The sequence below is a fragment of the Hipposideros armiger genome, unplaced genomic scaffold (assembly GCF_001890085.2).
Source record: "Hipposideros armiger isolate ML-2016 unplaced genomic scaffold, ASM189008v1 scaffold_1361, whole genome shotgun sequence".
In the NCBI taxonomy this organism is placed as follows: domain Eukaryota; kingdom Metazoa; phylum Chordata; class Mammalia; order Chiroptera; family Hipposideridae; genus Hipposideros; species Hipposideros armiger.
Window position 1 is genome coordinate 177,955 of NW_017732711.1, and position 13,146 is coordinate 191,100.

Here is a 13,146-nt window from a genome sequence, read left to right on the forward strand (position 1 = left end):
ACTTTGTAAACTGTATCAGTGTCTAACCACTATGCTGTAAACTTGACACTAATATAACACTGAATACAACTGTAATTGAACATAATAAATAAAAATAAAATAATTTTCTCAGAAAATTATTGAATGTTTAACACAAAATGAATAACATAGTATCTGTGTGCATTTTCTAACTTCAGCAAAAATAAAATGTATGTCAAGTATAGCACAAAGTCCAAGAGAGGGGGAATTGGAAGTAAATTACTGCATGCTTTTTAACTTTACCTGAACTGCTTTAGTATTACTTTAGACTATGATAAGTTAAATATCTATACTATAAATGTTGTAGTTAAGAACCACTAGGCAATAAAGCGTAATCACACATGCGCATAAACACTTAATGAAAAACAAGGTAAAGTAACAGGAAAAAGAAAACAAAGGACAGAGGGCCAAATAGAAAACATAGAAAAATGATGTAGACTTAAATACTAATATATCATCAGTATCATTGAATATAAATTGTCCAAGTGACTAAAACACAAACATTGTCAAATTATTTAGATAAAATTAAGCGTGAGGCAACTATATTGGGTATAAGAACCCTGCCACAGAGAAAAGAACTGATTAAAAACAACATGGTGGGAATCCATACCATGAAAACATGAGTCCCCAAAGCCGATATGGTTGTATTAACATCTAGCAAGTGAAGCTTCCGAGTACACAAGACGGTCAGGCAGAAAGTGGGTCCTTTCAAATGATCAAGGAGCCAGTCTTTCAAAAAGTAAATAATCCTAAATGTTTATATGTCAAACAGACAAGCTTCAACATACATGGAGACAAAACTGATAGGCCTGGAAAGAAACATGCAAATCTACGATTACAGCCAGTGATTTCAATCTCTGAGAAATGGATGGAGCTGGGACGTGGGGTCGCTAGGCCGCAGCCCGCCACTCTAGCCGGGCCGGCCTCGCCTCGGCTTGCCCCATCTCATCTGCAGGCTCACCGTGAAGGAAACGTGAAGTTGCACTATGGAGATCTCACCGACGGTACCTGCCTTGTGAAGACCATTAATGAGGTCAAACCTACGGAGGGAGGACTACAACCTCTGAGCCAGAGCCACGCCAAAACGTCTTAACATTTTGCTAATGCAGATATGTTTATGCTGTTACTACTTTTGATTTAAGGCTGGTTGGTTCAGTGTACATGTCGATGATACTGAATGTTACTTGAATGAGAAAGCCTTTCACAATTGTTTCGTTATTTAAAATATGCCTTCCAGTGTTTTGGATGATGGATGAAAAAAAATGTTTCAATGGTGTTCTTCACTTTCTAAAGATTTTTTTTCAGCTCCCCACTCTTTTGCACCCTGTCCTTTCTCCCTGCTTGATACATATGTAACTAACCATGAAATAATTCCTTAGTGTAAAGGTCCTAGTTCTCAGATCTTCAAGATATACTACCTAATTTCAATTTGTATAATCTAAGACCTTCAGATTTACATTATTCTACTAAATTACTCTATGAGTAATATTTTATGGAGCTTTTGGTTCCTGGTGCTTAAGAGTCTGGTTATTACCCTACACATTCTTAATGTGTGGCTTTGCACACCAATCAACTTTGTCCGTGACCTAAAGACAGACAAAGATGTTAATGATGCTATTGCAGAATAATGGATATAGTTGGAGGGAATTACAAATTTTCACTCTTGGGATTTATATACATACTAAGTTTTGGTTTGAGAATATATATATATATAGATAGATAGATAGATAGATAGATAGATAGATATAGATATAGTGTGTGTGATTTTTCTTTAAATGAATAGTTAACATTTTACCTTCCTGATTAGTATGTTTTTAAATATCTCTGGTGGCCAGACATGAATGAGCATGTTAGTGACATTGTCATTTTCCCTGGACCCTGCTTGTCCTTGTTTAGGTGCTTGCAGATTTCCTATGCTCAGGAGACTATCTCTGTCCTTAATGGTCCCTCTCTGGGAAATCACATCTGGCTTACTTGGTCATTGATAGGATTCAAAAGAAACGTGAACACTTACAGAAGAAAGCTAACAAGCTGTTGGCTGGCTAACACAGATGTTAGCTGCAGCAGTGGTGGTATTGTTGTTTATAACAAAAAATGTGTGTTAACACCAATTTTTATTTATATTATGGACAAAAAGCGTTCTGATTTTAAATTCTGAAAAACACACCATTTAAATCATTTAAATATGTTCTTATGAGCTATAATTAAACAGAAGCATTTTATGACAGTTATCCTTAGATATATTTTAAGAACATTACATTAAAAAACATATAAGGCCACATTTTCAGAAATTATAAGTGGGGAAAAGGAGATATTAGCAAGAGAAGCTGAAACTGTCTTTTGTCTAACCTATGTGGCCTTACCTACTTAAAAATATGAGGCAAGTTTTGTTATTTGAAGAAAAAAATGAATTATTTCTTCAAGAATACCATTTTGATGCATAGCCCTTTAACTTGAATATACTTGTAGCTATATAGAAGGCCCTTTATCCAAACTCTTATTTTCCAAATTCAGGACCCAAATAGATCAAGTGTCATTTGATTTTATTTTACATTTGTGCACTGGGGTAAAGAAAAAAAGTTTGTATTGGAACTCAGAAATAGATTTTGACAGTGGCAGAAACATTATATCAAAATGTTAATAATGCTTATTACTAGTTATGTTTATTTCCTTATTTATTTCTTCTATATTGTCCATATACTTGAAATACATATGTAGAAACACTTTAAATAAGGAAACAAAATAAGTGACATTTTAAAAATAGGCCAAAATATCCACCTAGAAATGCATGAGACTGTTGAATAAATCTATAAGTGGTGAGAAAATCTTGGGTGAGTTCAGTGGATCTGGAAGGAGGACCCTGCTGTCATTCACTCCCCAGATGGCAAGGCTGGCACTGTTCCTGGGTGTAGCTCATGTTTTGGTACAAAGGGCATACATTTGTATTCATTTAAAATAAAAGTATTTTATAAATATTATGGCTTAAAGACTTCAAAAAGATCTTGCCAAATGATATCATTTTGAAGATTCCTTGACAAGATGGTGTCAGGAATAATGCCCAGAAGCCAAAATATTCATGTAAGAACAAGATGATCTGGACTTTCAGTGAGAATACACAATTTTCACATTTTACAGAGAGATACATACAAAATTAAGTCCTTCTCCTTGGCATTCAAGACCTGACTTGTTCCACAATACAAGTGGGTTTTTCAAATTGAGGATCCCCCTGTAGCTCTGATAGTGACATGTGTTGATGATGTAAAAAGCATTTTATACTTCTTATTTATGGGTTCTGAAAGAAATATTAATTTCTTGATTTTTTAAAAAGTGTCATTATAAGTAAGAATTCATAGTTTGCTATCTCCATTGTAAGAAATATTCCCATCCCTTGCATTTCTAAATGCATTAAAATGAGATCGCTTCACAGACTTATGACTAAAAGTAGATGTTACTGTTAGGTCTCTGAATGTTAGGTCTCAGGGACCTTGACTTACAGACAGAGCCATGTCTGCAAGAAAACAACAAAATGTCTGTTGGTCTGCACCAGCACACAGAACCCAGCTTGTGATAACAGAAAATTCCCCCAAACAGCTACTGGCATACAGGCAGTCAACATTTTCTGTTCAAACAATGCTAGCCTGTCATCACCGCCCCATATAACCCTCCTCACCCCCTCCCTCAGGGCTGCAAGTCTCCTTTAGACGTGCAGCCTGGGCTGTAGCCATCTTTGCTCAGCCCAATAGACTCTCTCTCTAAATAAAATAGACTTTCTTAAACTTTCTTAACTTGTCTGACTGTGCTCATTCCTTTACTGGCTGACCTATCATTTGGTCCCGAAACTCGGGAGGGTTTAGGCCAGGGAAAGCAGGATCGCCCTTCTCTCTCGCTTCTCTCTGTCCCCGGGCTTGATCCGCTCTCTGGCTACCCTCCTGGACCTGCCGGACCTGCTGGACCTGCCATAAGGACGCGCTTTGGGACTTTCTCCCTTCGGTTGCTGACATCCCAGACAACATCAGGCCAGACTCTCACACCGGGTAAGTGAGACCTCTTATTCTCTCTGCTGGACCTTCTGACTCTCCAGTTTTCCAAAAGCCCTAGCACTAGGCCAGAAGGTTCTTCTGGGTCCCGGGGGCCCAGATCCTCTCAGTTTGAAGACACTCATTCTGAGGAGTGATCTTTGTATCCGTGGAGGACAGACACCAGGATTGGGGGACGCCTCATGCCCTGTCCTCCTCTTAATAGGAGGCTCTCTCCTCACCCTTCTCACTCCATCTATTTGAACCATGGGGACCTCACATTCAGTCCCTGCCAATTATCTCCTCCACAACTTACATGCCTTCAGGCTCAACTTACAGGAGATCCGACCCACACAACTTATCTCTTACTATAACACTGACTGACCCCAATATAACTTCTGTCACCACAGCGGAAAGTGGTCAGAAACTCCCTATGTCCAGGCCTTCTTCACTTTTTGGGCTTGACCCTCCCTCTGCCAAACCTACATTTTCACATTCTCCTAGCTCACTCTAAGCCTTCTGATTCTCCAGATTAAACTCCCTCCTTTGACCCAGATGATGTTTGGGCCCCTCTTCCTCTGCCCTACTATCCCTTCAGCCTAAACCTTCTCCACCGAGCCTCTGCTCCTCATTTCAGGAAGATTTGGTTCTGTAAGTATTCTGGTTTATATAACTTATTTGTTTTATTTGCCTCTAGTCTGTCTTTTCTCTTTCTCTTTTCCTTTTCTATTTGTGTCTTAGACACCAAGCGGCTTGGGAGCTCTATATCTATACCTTCTGTGAGCCCCCTAAGTCATATATTTAAAATTGTTTAGTATACCAACTCTATATTCAGGAACTTAACAAAATTAAGTCTTAAAAGGTTTTCCTAACTCTCAGTGACTTTCAAGGTCTTATAAATAACCTCAAATTTAAACAAAGGGCTGCTGCAGCCTCCGCTTGAGGCTGAGGTAACTGAAGAGAACAAAAGAGGCACTTTTAAACCCAGGCGGCAAGCCTCCACTCCTTATTACAGCCTCCTAAAGTTATAAGGCCAACTATAAGATCTTAGGTCCTCTCTACAATTGTTGGTGATTCTGTTTATATATATAGTCTCTAAGGTCTATACTTGTCTATGTTTTATACGTATTATAATGTTTTTGCCTCCGGATGATATTACCAGTTTATAATATTTGATTGGCTAAAATTAAGAGATTAAGTGCTTATGTTAATTAAGATAATAAAAACTAACTCAAGTACGTCTCAGGATCATGTGATCTAAGAAAATATTTTATACTAAGGCTGGTTTCTTGGTTTTATTAAGTTGTATTAAATGATAAAAGTTATTAACCAGGTATTTCAAAATAACAAAATACTGAAATACTAATTATTAGATAGGTCTGAGCTTATCTATTTCTGGCTTCTTGTCACAGGAACGCTAAAACATAAATTAAGATCTGTTAATGAATATATAATATATTATATTACAAAAGCCTATGCTTTTGAAGGTTATAAAACATATTCCTCGATTTACCAGGGAAAGTGCTAATTATTTGCTTTTGGTTATCAATAAAAATTAAGGTTGTGAAGCTCATACAAAACTTGAGTTGAGCTTTCTCTCTCTACTAAGTAAGACAAAGTTTGTCAGACTATTGGTCTACTAGTAATATTATAAAAAAGTTTTCGGTCTAAGAAACAAAGATTATATATGTCATCACAATAATTTCTATGTTTTGTTATCTTAATCAGGTCCTTGGTTTCTGAAAAAAACTAAATCTAATAACTACGTTTTGCTAATAGTTCTGTAAACTTCTGTATTCTAGGACTACTGGCATTCATGTGCCCTTCTCATGTCAGATATAAGCCAGTATAAGCAATAAAAACTGTTTTTTATACCAAAAACCTACATAAGTTAGGGTAAATTCATTAAGCTTGGCCTAATATTCTCCCTCACCCGACAGGAAATTATAGTAATTCTGACCCATTGTTACATCTTAATAAAAAGCCACTAAACCTAGAGAAGGCCAACAAATTTGTTTAAATATCTTTAACAACCGAGACAAAAAACAAACAAAGAAACAGTAAGACTAGAGACAAGGCCAGAGACAGGCCAGACTTTTGGCCAAAGTTATAGGCAACCCAGGGCTGAAGCCACCTCAGGGCACCCCAGAAACCCCAGAAGAGGAAACGCCAGACCACTGGAGTAAGGAATGTCCTAATCCTCCAAAGCAGCCGTGCCCCCAGTGCAAACTAAAAGGCACTGGAGGAGGGATTGCCCCCTGTTCTGAAGGGACCAGGGACCAACTTCCTCGCCACAAATGGCTCTGATCTCTATTGGGCCTGAAGCTTCCAGTGGCTCCCAAGCTGTTCTCAACACAGGGTGGAACTGTGGGTGACACTTGATGTGGCAAGTAAGCCTGTTAATTTCCTGATTAATATAAAAGCCATTTATTCTTTCTTGACCGCTCACTCTGGACCTGTTTATTTTCTCTAGAACATATTTGGTTGTAAAGATAAAGAGCCCCTAGATTTGGGCTCATTTTACTCAGCCTCTTCCTTACCATTGGTCTATGTCTTAGGAAAAGTATAAAATACACAAATCAGACTTAAAAAGGACTCTAAAATGTTTTGTCAGGAGATTTCTAAGCCCTAGCTCTAATTGCTACCATTGTTTTGGATTCTGCCCTCAATTCTGTTATTTTCTGTGTTATTAACTTGAGAAAAAGCCCAGCAGGCTTCAAAATATAAGGACTGGCACCTCCCCCAGGCTGACTCCTCTTATACATTACAGCCTCTTAAAGTCATAAAGTTGTAAAGTTGGGACCAAGTGCTGTTAAAAGCCTAGAGGGAGAGGGGGTCTCTAACAGCCCAGTTAACTCCTAAACAGAAGGGACTCTTTACTGTTCTCCCATACACCCCAACTACTTTCTGGCTACAGAGAGTCAGCAGCTGGGTTCCCTTCCTTTCGAACAAACCTGTTTTATTTCAGTTTCCACAGGTCTCCCCTCCCCCCCAAAAAAACCTACTGCTTCTGTTCCTGTGAGCCAACTGAAGACCTTAAGCTCCTCTTTGAACAGACAAACAAGTCACTTTTCAGGACTGATAAGTACTAAAAACTAACCCCAGAGCCCAGGGGACCCAGCTACCTCCCGCGTCACAACAGTGGAGCCCAGAGTAACTCTTCACATGGCAAGTAAGGTGATCTCCTCAATAGACACGGGAGCCACCCACCTACTCTGCCCTCCCCAAATTTTTGGGGCCTACTTATCCCTCCTATATCTCCATTGTTGGGGTTGACAGCCTTATCTCACGTCCTGTAACTACCCCTGCCCTAACTTGCTCACTCCATAACTCCGTGTTCATGTCTAGTACTCCCCAAGTGTCCCACTCCTATATTAGGGCGAGACATTCTCTCCAAATTTAGACTCTCCTTTCAATTTCATCCACCCGACCCTAAACCCATCCTCCTCCTCGCACTCTTTCCTTCTGACACCCCAATACAGATCCCCTTACCTCCATCCCTCGTCGATCCTGTTGTTTGAGACAGCTCCACCCCTTCTATCACTACACACCAGTCCTGTCAAGATCAAGCAATGCCATCTATCCTTGTTTCTGAACCAACCCCAATACCCCATCTGTCTCACCCATCAAAAGGGCCTACAGCCCATCATCGACCAGCTGCCACCTAGGGGTCTTCTCAGGGATACCCACTCCCCATATAACATGCATATTTTGCCCGTCAAAAAACCCAACGAGTTCTATAGACTTGTTCAAGATCTTAAAATAATCAATCAAGCTGTTCCCCAACACATCCCATCGTCCCCAACCCTTATACCCTCCTTTCTCAGATCCCCACTCATACCACTCCCTTCACCGTTCTGGACCTCAAAGATGCCTTCTTTACCATTCCCTTACATCCTCATTCTCAGGACCTCTTCTCCTTTATCTAGACTGACCCTAACACTCTACATTCCAGAGAGGGACAGCCCCCATTTCTTCGGCCAGGCCCTAGTGGCTGACCTAGCCTCTCTCAACCTCGCTCCCAACACACCCCTACAGCACGTGGATGATCTCTTTTTTTTTACAGTCTATCTCATTCACTCTCTCTGCCGTACCACTATCCTTCTTAACTTCCTTAGTAACAAGGGCTACCAGGAATCCCCACACAAGAAACAACTCTCTACCTCCTTGGTTTTCTACTTGGGAGTCCAACTCACTCCCACCCGCAGGGCCATCACGGCCAACCGTATCTCCCTTATTAAATCCATACCACCCCTCGGGCCCCCACCTTCCTCAGTCCTTTTCAGTTCATGTATGGCAGACCTTTCCTACTAGACAACCTGTCTCCTAATAGCTCACCAATGGGAGACTACTTCCCAGCCCTTAGCCTCACTTGGCAGATCCTTAGGAAACATACAGATCACATTATTCCCAGATCCCAGGACACTTCTGCTCTCTCTCTTTTCATAGCTCTAGGAGACCTCTCAAAGACCTCAACCCCTCAAACTTATAAGCACAGTGAAAAGGGCCCTTCCAGGTCCTTCTCACCACCCCCACTGCAGCCAAGCTGCTGGGTCACCCCTCCTGGTTTCAGTTTTCTAGGCTAAAAAAGACAGCTGGACTGCCCGTCCAGTCACTTCACAGGACCGCTCAAGGCTCCACCATATCACTGCTCAGTCCTGAGCCCCACCGGCTTTGACTTCACAAGATCCCTAGTAAAAACCCGGGAGATTCATGAATGGTGACTCCTGCCCCTGCCCCTTTTCTTGCTGGACCAACCAAACAACCCCAGCCTCACTCCCGGTTCATTTGCTCTCCCTCCAAATCCTGTTATCTCCACCTTTCCCCTTAATCTCCACAGGTCCATTTTAGAGTTCCTTTTCAATGATTCCATCACCTGTCTTCTCAACCCCAGAGGAGACATAAGTCCTTCCCCCACCCCTCTCCAGTCATCTTCATACTATTACTCTTCCCTCTCATAACACTTTCTCTACCATTACCCCCTTATCTTCTCCAGACCCTTATCTCCTCCTGACTCTCAACCTAACTCATCATCTTTTAACTCAGTCATCCCCCTTACTTGCTCAAGACTGCTGGTTCTGCCTATCCACCTCTACTCAGCTCTTCACTGCTGTCCCCGTAATGGCTCAAATATGGACTAATACCTCTGCCTCCCTCTTCTACAAAGTCCAATGCGGACCTGCCTTCCACTCTAAATCCACCACTCACTACAACTCCTTCCTGAGCCAATACCAGCTCAAAACAACACAGTACCTGAAAACTTTCACTGATACTTTAGATAAGGCCCATGACAAATTCAGGTCCATTGTAAGCCCCTTAAGTACCTCTACTCACATCCACACCCCAATTCCCCTCTACATCTTCCACTCACAGGCCACCGGAACCCCATGGGCACCTTAGACTCCAATCTCTATAATACCACCATCACTATCTCACCCTCTCTTCCTCATTCCACCTCCTCTGCATGTTCCTTCTTCCAACAAGCCCTCTGCTTCTCCTCCTGTCCTAGCCTCAGCACCACTAGAACAACTAACATCAACATCCTATACTGTCAGGGGAGGCCTCAGACCCCAATAAGACTCCTCTTTGTTCCCCCATACCGGCAAAAAGGGGTCCAACTGTCTTAAGCTACCTATTCCATCTGATCCAACTTTTACCTCGATACACTCAAACTCCATCTCTTTAGACATCAAAACCTTACACCCGACATTCCCATACAGCACCTCACAGGAGCCACAGTGTTGGGAACGTTTGTTATTTGGGACAAAAAAGTTCCCCCCCAAAAAATATGTGGGAACCCTAGCTCCTTTCTTCTCTCTTGACCTCCTCTTCACCTGCCTTGATCCTTCTGGCCTCTTCTTCCTCTGTGGAACCTCCACATATGCCTACCTCTCCACCAACTGGACATGCACCTGCACCCTAGTTTTACTTCCTCTAGATATTTAGACCATTCCCAATAATCCATCTCTACCTGTCCCCAAATACACCCTCATGTGCGGAAAAAAGGCCATCTCCCTTATTCCACTCCTAGTGTCACTGGACATCTCTGTGGGGGTAGCGACAGGGACAGCAGGACTAGGAGTCTCCTTACACCACTTTCAGGCCTTATCACAGGACCTCTCTCAGCCCCCCCTAAGAAAAACAAACAAACAAAACAGAGACTGCCACAAGAACCAGTGGAGCTTCGGGTTTATGGCTAGCTGGGGCCCTTGACTTCTTTCTCTTGTAAGGCCTCTAATCATTATCTTTTTTGTCCTAGCCTTTGGTCCCTGCCTCCTCTGCCTTTTCATCCAATTCCAGCAGAGCCGACTCCAGACCTTCACAAATGGAGCTGTCCATATAATGCTTCTCCTACAACATTACCAGCCCTTTCCACAATGTCCCCCTCCTCTTACTGTCTCTGTTCAGCCTGAAGCAGCTACAGAAGAGAGAGGTAAGGGCCCCTCTCCTTTTTAATAACCAACAAGGCTGGATGTTAGGTCTCTGAATGTTAGAGACATTGACTCTATGTAAGGTCTCTGAATGTTAGGTCTCAGGGACCTTGACTTACAGACAGAGCCATGTCTGCAAGAAAACAACAAAATGTCTGTTGGCCTGCACCTGCAGGCAGAACCCAGCTTGCGATAACAAAAAATTCCCCCAAACAGCTACTGGCATACAGGCAGTCAACATTTTCTGTTCAAACAATGCTATCCTGTCATCACCGCCCCTATATAACCCTCTTCACCTCCTCCCTTGGGGCTGCGAGTCTCCTTTAGACGTGCAGCCCGGGCTGTAGCCATCTTTGCTCAGCCTAGTAGACTGACTCTCTTAATAAAATAGACTTTCTTAAAGTTTCCTAACTTGCCTGACTGTGTGCGTTCCTTTACTGGCCGACCTATCAGTTACCAAAATTAAAATAAAAAAGCATAAAAATGAAATAAGAAGTAGTGGTTGTTTAAAATTCATCTGCATCCTGGCCCTGTGACTAGCTTCAGAATGAAGAAGCCTTGGTAGGCACAGATCAAACAACTCATAATAGCATCTCATTTACACACATTTGAATTTGTGTCATCCCTGTCACACACAATCATGTAGTGGTAAATCTTTAGATTATGCTGCTTACACTTTTTTACTTATGGGTGAATTTTTATGATGAAGAAGAGTGTTTGACAGACGGGGTGTAGGTGATCCCAGCTGTGTCAGGGATTTTGCTCCTCAGTCTAAGATGGGGTTTATATCTAAATTTACCCATCTGTGAAAAGGACATAATAACAACCTGGAAAAAAATTAGCTTTAATGTGCTATACATAACATGATTAGAATCTACTTCTATCTTGTAAACATTTTTGTAACAATTTATACAAAACCACTTCCTGCTGCTGAGTCAGGTTCATTAACATCCATTTATAATCTTGTTTCCTTGATGCAAATGATTTTAAAATTCTTTGAGTGGGTAAAAGTTATTTTACTTTTATTTCTTTTAAAATAACTTTTTATTATGATTTAAAAATAAATATCATTTCAGCACAGGAACATCAGACAACATTGAAAAATATAGAATAGAATATATATTATCTGTAATGCTATAGTCCAATGATAAAAAATGTTAATATTTTGATATATTTTTATCTGGTGTATGTATGTTGCATATGCATGAATTATACTATTGGAACCATGATGCATACTTTTTTTTATTAAATTATTTTTTATTATGAAATACACATTTTTTAGAATTAGTTTCAGCTGTACAACACAGTGCAATATACTTTTTACCCCTCGAAGTGACAACCCCCTCCCCCAATCCGCCGCCCCATTTCCCCCCAATATCATACATATCTATTACAAATCCCTTGACTCCACTCCCACACTATACTCCACGTCCCATGCCTATATATATATATATATATATATATATATATATATATATACACACACATACATATATATATTCAATTATAGTTGACATACAATATTATACAACATCAGCTTCAGGTGTACAGTGCAGTGATCAAGCCTCTTCCCCATCCATGATGCAAGACATGTGACCACCTGACACCCTACAAAATATTCACAACATTATCAATTACATTCCTCGAACTGTCCCCCATGTCCCCATGGCAACACTGCAGCTGTGTATTTATGCTGTCCAGCCTCCTCCCTCTCTCCCTCATTCCCACCCCCCCAATCAACAGCCATCAACTGCACCCCCACATCTCTGAGACCACCTCTGTTCACTTTCCTTGCCCATTCAGTTTTTTAGAGTCCACATATAAGTGAAATCATATGGTATTTGTCTTTCTCCGACTGACTTATTTCACTTAATGTAATAGTCTCTAAGTCCATCCATATCATCCCAAATGTTACAATTTCATTCTTCTTTATGGTGGAGTAATACTCCATTGTATAAATGCATACAATTTTTGTAATTTTTAAAAAGATTTTTATTGGAGAATTGGGGGAAGGAGAACAGACAAGTTGATGTCCTTTTGTTCTTCAGTCTAGTTGTGGAGGACGTTGCTTCACTGGCCCAAGTTGGCACCATCATTGCACTCTTCCTGGGTGAGGCAGATCAGTCGCCGACTTCTGGATGGCTGCTCACCGTGGCTGCTGTCCACTCATGCTGGCTGCTGGCTACACACGGTAACCCATGGCAGCCCACTGCAGCAGGGGCTGCAGCCTATGCCGTTGCCGGCGACTCATGGCAGCCCATCTCTAGGTTAAGCTGTTGTCCAGCTTCTTAGCTGTAGAGGGCAGTGGCCCTCATATGTGGGATCCGAACCGGGGCCCTCTGGCATCCCAAGCCAGCTCTTAACCAACGCGCCACTCGGCTGGTCCCAAGTTTTGTAATTTTTGTTTATTCTTATATTCTCTGCTTTATAGTTAGATAATTTCATTTATTTTACATTTATAATCTATTTTCTTTCTGGTTTTATACTGTCTTGACAAATTGTTCAATAGTCTCTCCCTGACTCCTCCAATACATTTTGGAAACTATAATGTTTTTATTAATGTGTTGGATCTTATATGTTAACATATATTACTTTGTATTATTTTATAACATTATATATATATATATATATATATATATATATATATATATTTTTTTTTTAGCTAAGCCATCCTGCCGCCT

At 41.0% G+C, this 13,146-nt stretch overlaps 1 long non-coding RNA gene across 1 annotated transcript; it reads left to right on the forward strand.

The window, feature by feature from the left end:
- The first annotated feature begins 3,764 nt into the window (after window positions 1–3,764).
- On the forward strand, window positions 3,765–10,526 carry LOC109377310 (uncharacterized). The gene is made up of 3 exons (XR_002122852.1): window positions 3,765–4,052; window positions 4,566–4,685; window positions 10,294–10,526. It is a non-coding gene; the product is annotated as an uncharacterized LOC109377310 (long non-coding RNA).
- Window positions 10,527–13,146: the final 2,620 nt, after the last annotated feature.